Genomic DNA, 8190 nt, shown 5'->3' with positions numbered 1-8190 from the left:
CTGAATCCACCTGAGTCACACAGTAACAGCAGTATTTAACATCATAGCACTGTATCACACATCATGTAGTGGTGAAACGTAATGATAGATATGCTTCAGAAATGCTGCACATCAGCATCCCTGGCATAGGAAATGATGCAGTGACAGTAGTACAAAATCCTCACCATCACAGTACACTCTGGCAAGCTCAACTACACCATGGAGGTTGTTATACTGCAAATGGGAGACAACCACGTAGGCAACAAAGAAGAAGGAGCCTGTTTTCCATCAGCGCATATCCCTCATTCACCTCAGGGAAGAGGAGGTCATAAAGCTTTACAGACTGAAGAGGGAATCCATCATGGAATTGCTGTAGAAGAAAGCGCTAAGTCTCCAGCCAGCAACTGCAATGACCAATGCCGCCCCACCACCTGTAAAATTGATGTCTGCACTAAATATGCTTAGTGGCCAGATTGGCAGGCATTTCACAGGGAGCATTATCTGCTTTTCTCCCATCTGTGTTGGATGCTATCACAAAAGCAGGGTTTCTACAACATTGCTGGATTTCCTCATGTGCTCTTGGTGCCATTGATTGCACATGTGCAATTTGCGCCCCTTGCAGCCACTTTGCACCTGTACAGAATACTCAAACACAATTACTCTATCGATGCCAAGTCAATAGTGGACCACCAGGAATGCTCATCAATGTCCTTGCCAAGTATCCTGGATATGCCAATGATGCATACATCTTTTGCCACAATACCAACCATCAATGACTGTTTTCAGAGTGACAGACATGGGAATAGCCTACTAATTGATAAGGAAAGCAGAACTATTCAATATACCAACCAACAAGTTGTAAGGTATGACATAATAGCCATCTTGGTGTTTGTGTCTGGATATTGAGTCATGTGCACATAGTGGTAGTATCCATACTCTATCACGTAGCCAATTATGTCACATTGTGTGATTCCCTCACTGATTCTGCAATGGAGGTAGGAGAAATTTCACAGTGAGAAGTACTGTGTTATCTCATACTGAGTGAGTGAACACAGCACAATTTCTGCAATGCCGAACACATGAACTGACAAATACTGTGGTCCACGATTTTGTATAATATAATAACAAAAGTATAAATCTTAGAAAAGTTTGAGATGTGAGTATGTGCAACGGTTTGGCAAGTATGGATTATTTGTCAATGTTCTACTACAATAACGGTTGTTGAACACATCATGTGATCCTAAGTAAATGTGTCACACAATACAATGTATATGTAGGCTGATCAAAGTATCAGGAGCACACATGGAAAAATAACTTCTAAATTCCCTGTATGCCCTGTACTGAAAGTGTAATATCAAATCCTGTGTAAATCCAACTCTAGGTACATATGGGATACCAAAAGTTCAAAGTGCACCTCATTTTCAGACATTCCAATATTCTAGGTCCAAATATACACATAATAAGCCACATTGACATACCTCATCAATGTAATAATTTATCGCCTCGCGTTGCCTGCATTTCCTACATATCAGTCCATCACCTTAAAACTGACACAGTGAATAAATAGGCTGTGAAAAATGTTATACCCTAGGAAATAAGCTAGTTGAAATGTAATCAATGAAAGGTATCACAGTGTACTTATAATCAAAATCTGAACTGTCTTGTGCAAAATAAATGATGTAAGAATCAAGGCATATATGTAAAGAATCACCTACAAGGCAAAATCACATACATACATGTAAATACAGAAAGTGTTGTGTACAAGTTCGTAGTACAAAGTCACTTATATCAACATCATGTTGTCCCACATAAAAAAGTACTGCATTGCCATACCTATGTATCAATCTAAGTTCAGCAAACTTTCCATACAAAAAGCATTAGCTGATGTATGAATAAGGCCAAATAAAATATCAATGTTATATGTTGATTATTGGTAACTTTTACTAAGCAAATAGCAATGCTAAATTATATCAACTAATCTAAAAGGTCAAATAAATGTGTGAGTAGCAAACATTTTGGCACTGTCACTTCCTATATGGTGCAAACGTAATGCAGGATAATCTGATCCTAAGTTTGATATTTTGCATAACATTGAATGTAATTCTCATATAGCTGATACACATATTCCAAATTACATATTATAGTAATCTACTAGCAAAACATGAAAGTTACCATGCTGATGTGTTTTTATGTTTACACCATGTACAGTATGCGCAATGACACATATATGTTGAACATATATCTATAAAGCAATTGTCAACTGTACCTAAGAGATATATGTTAAAAGGTATAGGAATGTGTATGTGTTTGCCTGCATACAAAACACACAGTTAATTATGTTTAAGTAACAATGTACCAAATCATTGACTTCGTATTTTCCACTTTTCAGGTGACCAAGCATATGGTTTGCAGCCATGGCTCATGATCCGAAATATGAATCTCCAGATGGATGGACAGCAAAAATTCAATGTAGCTCTGGTTAAAACTCAAAATGCTGTAGAGCGAATTTTGGTTTTCTTTTATTTTTTGTTTCACAATTCTTTATTTGAAGATTAAAACAAAGCAGTGTTTATGGGTAGGAGGGATGGGGAACATAAGGTACCATTTTAGAAACAGTAATACTATACGAAAAAATACAGTAAAAGATGAAACAGAGTGGTAGGTACATAGCATGTTCTATTCCCATGAGGCAGGAGGCCTTGGAGGACACGCAGGTCCGCACCTGTACACAAAATGGTCAGTAGGTTGAGGGTGGGGCTTGAAAAGTGTAACAATACAAAAAGAAACGTATAGAGGGAAAACAGGCAAAGAATATATACTCACATTCACACGACCGGGAGGGGAATGAGGGAACAACAGTGGAGAGAATGGGAAAAAGGAAAAAGAAAAAATGTGAGAGGCAAAGAAGAATTGCGATGTGGAAAAAATGGGAGTGGGAGAGCAAAGTGGAGTAAGTAGGTACGCACCCTCAAGGGTCATGACCAAATGGGATTGCAAGTGCAGTGTCAATGTGATATAATATCTGGTCATCCTTTTGGGGATAGGTGTGTTCTCAATTAAGGGCTAGTGGGCTTTATTCCAGAGGAAAGATGCCCAGTTGAAGAGGAAGGTCTCCGTCTTATCCTGTTTGTTATATATGACCTGCTGTTAGACCTGGCATCTTTTTGCATGGTTTCCCCTGTCTTTTTGACACTGACCTCCTGTGTGCTGCATTTCATTTTTGCTGGTTTTAGGACTCTGGGCACTTTACTACTGCTAACCAGTGCTTAAGCGCAAGTGCTCCCTGTCTTAAATGCAGTGATATTTAGTTCCTCCATGATAGGCCTATTTGATTCACTAGTAAAACCCTGGTACAGTGCACTGTGTGTACCCAGGGACGGTAAATCCTGCTGCTAATGGGCCTGTAGACCTGTAGTGCCACCTACATGAGTTGCCTTGCAAACATGTCTCAGACCTGTCACTGCAGTGTCTGCGTGTGCAGTTTTATAGTGGAATTTCGACCTTACAAGTGCACCCACTTGCAAGGCCCAATCCTCATCTTTTTTTACAAGTAAGGCGCCCCTAAGGTAGGCTCAAGGTAACCCTATGGCAGTGTGCAGTGTATTTAAAAAGGGAGAACATGTACTGTTGTGTTTTATAAGACCTTGTAGTGAAATGCTGCTAATTTTGTTTTTTCACTGCAGCAACACCTATCTCTCCCATAGGTTAGCATTGGAGCTGCCTTGTAACATCTTACACATGTATCTGCCAATTGGGAGCTGATAGACAGTTAGAGTTTGGTGTCCCTGGACTAACAATTTAAAAACACCATCTTTTGGTGAGGGTTGTTTTTAAATTGTAGGTCTGAAAATGCCACTTTTTAGAAGGTTGGCATTTTCTTACTTTATCAATTGTGTGCTTCTGCCTGTCTCTGAATACAAGTCTGGGTCAGAACGGCAGTTGGGCTCTTTGTGCATTCACTTTAGACAGCTACACAAAGGTGGATGAGGTGTGCCCTGCATATCCTGATGGCCCATCACCAGGCTGATGGATCGTCCTGAGCTAGATTGGTAGGAGGAGTTGACACTGACATCTGAATAGGGTTGTGCCTGTCCTCACACAAAGAAGTCTCCACCTCCTGTAGTGTGTCTGTTCAGGGAAAGGCAGGGTCTTATGCACGACAAAGACTTTTCTTTGAAGTTTGCCTACTTCAAAGGCTGAAATGGGTATAAGTACTGGACCTCTGACATCATATAGAACACTTCTGGTTTTAGGACATACTGTCAGGAAGAAGAGCTGGATTGCTGTCAGGAGGGAAGCAGTTGGTGCTGGAGAGAGTTTCACTTCGCATGAGTTTTTGGCCGGCCTGAGACAGCCGGCCAAACATCTCTTGCACAGTAAAGGGAGTGCCCACCATTCCCCCACTAGTAGTGTCATACCCTGGATCCACCTCCAAGACTCGCCATAGTCCTGGGGGCGGGTCCAGGGGATTAAAATAAAATGATAATAAAACTGGTTTTATTATTGTTTTATTTGCTGGTGGTGGGAGGGGGCTGCGCTCCTCTGCTTTAATAGAGCACCTGCAGCTGGTCATGTTCGAGGACTTGATGAAAGCTGTAGATGCACGAAGAACACCACAGCTCCTAGTTCAACATCTCACCACCTATAGAGATGCCAGAGTTGCCCCTTGGTGCATGGTTGTGAGGATGATGAAAGATTATCTTAGTGTGTGCCGTATTGCATAAAATCTGTTTCTAAACAAATGTGTGATGAGACAATGAGAAATAAAGTCCTCATTAAGTGAAAGAGGAGGATGAAACTGAAGCAGATATGGCGCATACAATTGCAAGCCATGTGAGACAGGACAAAATAGTGACTAATTGTTTTTCATAATTACATGAAAATGATGATAATAATGACAGAAATTATTTAAATCTATCACCTAATAAACCATTTTTTAACCCATCCATTGCGTAGTGTGTGTGTGAATGTCAAGGGACATATATTGTCACTCTCATCTTCTCAACCAGATGTAGACCTCAACATGCATGAATCATGTTTTCCGAGCTGTTGATAAACATGGGGGCATATCTCAAACTAAGAACAAATCAACACAGCAAGCCAATTCGATGCAGTGCACTGCATGAAAGGAAGAGGGCAGGATTGCCCCATATCGAGGTAAATATGGGGCATTCCTTTTCACCCTCTCCTAGGCAGTGCAGTGCAGCACAGCAAGTTGTCTTGATGTGTTCTGCTGCATGAAAGTGTGTTAAATGTGGCCTTGGTGTATGATGGAGCACAATTCTCCCAATAAGACAGTCCCTGAGGCAATCTTCAAACTGATATTTGTTGCAGATGTGGAAAAAGGTAGGGCCGAAGACCTTTTTCAGAGTTGCCCGGCGTTAGCCGCCTCTATACCCACTCAAGTTACCAAACAAAGAGGCAGGCGCTGGAGACTGGAAGGCAGGAAACAGAAGTTTTATTCCGACGGAGAAGAACACATCAAATCAGACAACAGGGTATCTTCTCGAGGTGCTCTAACCGCATCTCTGTGGCCTGGCCTCTTATACACAAGTTTATTGTTTTATTGCATAAAACACATCTCTGTCAACACTTTGATGTACGGAAAGACATCCTCGGAATCCCCGCTTCAGGCCCGTTCCCACACACATTTACAGTTGAAGTCCCCACCCCGGTCACAACAGGTGATGATTATCGCGCAGCTGGACATTCCGCCGATTCACGGAATGTATGGGATTGATCGGATCTCATAGGGTGGGGGCTTTGATCAACTCGTGGATCCTTTGATGGGGGAGGCTTCATACTGTACAGGGGGGCAATAAACAGCATCCGCAGGGCCAGGTGGCGGCCTGGGAACACGTAAGAAAAACGGGCACAGAGGAAAGGGGTTTTATCAAAGGACCCGGGATCATGAAAGGAAGAAGGGAGGTGTCGCGCAGGGAACAGGATGGGGTTCCGAGGCAGAGCTGCGCTGAAGGGGTTTATGACCCAAGGCATGTGAGAGCGGGGACTGTCAGCGTGCGGGGGGGATGCTAGCGAGGTCAGGAGAGAGAGAAAAAGACGCGCTGGCTATTCGTGATGGGCAGAGAGGCCATGGTACTCAAAATGGCTGCCGCTTGCGCGCATGAATGGGCTCGAAAAGGGGGCAAGATGGCGCCGATAATGTTGACGTTGCAGCCTAACTTTTAACAGTCCTCCCTTTTCAACATATCTAGCCAGCTTGTCTACTCTATGTCGATCCTCATCAAATTCCTAACCTCGGCATCATATAATGCTCTCATGCGTTCATTTCCAAGGTCCACAGTCTTAGGGCAAATACAACGCATACATAATGAACACAGAGGCGGCAGGCATTGAATTCCCAAGCATAGTCCACATATCACAACTACGGGAATCAGGATAATAGAAAACAGTCTCTAGCCCCAGTTCCTAACAGTACTCCAGAACCATCCACCAAGCGACCATTCTTCCTGCTCCTGGTGGACTTCTAAGGAGAGTCTGTGGAGGTGTTCGATGGCCTTGTACACTGAAGGTGAGTTGTCTGGTATACATGTACAGCAGCTGGACCCAATAATGCGGCATGCTCCACCACGGTCCGCAAGAACCACATCTAGAACAAGGCGGTTCTGGAGAGCCACCAGGCGGACCGCTTGAAGCTCGGCTGTGTTGTTAGCCCGGATACCAGCTGTGATGTTCATTGTTGTCTCGACTGCCTGAGTCAGATGTCGGATGGCACGGCTGTTTGCCATCGGGCCCCAGAGTGGAACAAGTCCCTTCATAGCATCGAGGAACTGTGCTCCTGTTGAGTCGGCTTGTTCAATATCCTTGGCTCGTTTTTGTCTATGGTGATTTGCCGGGGCCACATAGGTTGGAGGAAGGATGAAGGAGATGAAACAAGTTCCCCCCCAGCCTTTGGGGAGCCAGGTGTAAGCCTTGGTGCCGCAAACAAAGTACATGTTTGGAGAGGATACAAAGGAAGGTGGGTCAGTAGAGTCCAAAGTTCTGGTGAAGCGGCAAGCACTGCGGCCTACCAGCTGTGTCCCGAGCCCTTCTATGCACATGTGGCCTGTGACGTTGATGACAGATAGAACCACAGTCAGAGTGGCAGCTGTTCGTTTCCGTAGGTAGGAGAAAGTGGGTCTGGTTGGATTGTTGAACACCTGCATTTCAATTCGTTCTTTAGCAGGGATGTCCATGTGGATAGAGTCGTTGGAGGTCTGCGGGCAGAAGTGTGTCTTTGTTTTGTTTCGCCAGACCTCATGAAAGAAATGTGTCATGGTTTTGCTGGAGGTGGCATTGTCCTTATAGCTCTCCTGCAGGAGAATCAGCCAAGCAAGGCAGGAGCCGTGAATTGAGAAGGGCGAAGGGATAAAAGGTATCGAATGTCCAGTGGCGTGGGGTAGCAACCCACAGATCCAGCAGTTGGTGGCATTGGTGGCGAGATTGTGCTGGTGCAGTAGCTGTACAAAGGAGTTGTTCCAGAACTCCCTTCGCCTTTCTCTGAGTTGAGGAGAAAGCGAGATCAAATAGTGTTCCTTCATGGTAGTAGGCTGGGCAGTGGTTAGCAATATCTGATGAGCAGGTCTGCTTTCCTCCAGGATCCAAAAGGAAGTCATGAGGAGGAGGCAAAAGAGGAAGACAATGAAGAATGCGATTGTCTTTGATTTGTGCATATTGTCAGTCTTTGGGTTTCTGTAGTGGGTATTTCCAGTTGCTTCCATCATCTTCTTATTTGGCGCTTCCATCATCTTCTTATCTGGCGCTTCCATCATCTTCTTATCTGGCGCTTCCATCACCTTCAAGGTGCTCGGTAGTGGGCAGAACCACAGACTTCGTTTAGCTCCTCTCCGGGTGACCCTTGGTGGTGTTTAGGTCACCGTTCTGAGATTTTAACTTAGTCCGTGGTCTACTTAGCCGAAGCTCCCTCCTTTCGACGCAGGAAATACCCTTCTCTGGATGGCACAGTGGGATCAGAGAATTTTGCGAGTTCAAGTGCCTCGGTATCGGGATAGCAGTTTAGAGATGGTCGATCCTTGTTCAGGAGCTCTTCCTGGTTGTCGATGCTTTCTGCTGTGGCCAGGGTCGAGGAGACCTTCTTGCAGTGGTGCGCGTGCAGCCAGTGCCGTTTCCCCTCCACTCGAAGAGCCGTCCGGGTGGTGATCAGTACTTGCCAGGGGCCCGTCCACCGGGGTTCCAAACTCTTCGCCCGTT

The 8190-nt window shown here is 44.5% G+C and overlaps 1 pseudogene; it reads right to left on the bottom strand.

The window, feature by feature from the left end:
* Positions 1–6203: 6203 nt before the first annotated feature.
* On the bottom strand, positions 6204–7751 carry LOC147698911 (endogenous retrovirus group PABLB member 1 Env polyprotein-like; annotated as a pseudogene).
* Positions 7752–8190: the final 439 nt, after the last annotated feature.

Source organism: Lissotriton vulgaris, chromosome 8 (genome assembly GCF_964263255.1).
Source record: "Lissotriton vulgaris chromosome 8, aLisVul1.2, whole genome shotgun sequence".
NCBI classification, from domain to species: domain Eukaryota; kingdom Metazoa; phylum Chordata; class Amphibia; order Caudata; family Salamandridae; genus Lissotriton; species Lissotriton vulgaris.
Note: the sequence above shows the minus strand (reverse complement) of the source record. Positions and strands in the feature narration are given on the sequence as shown.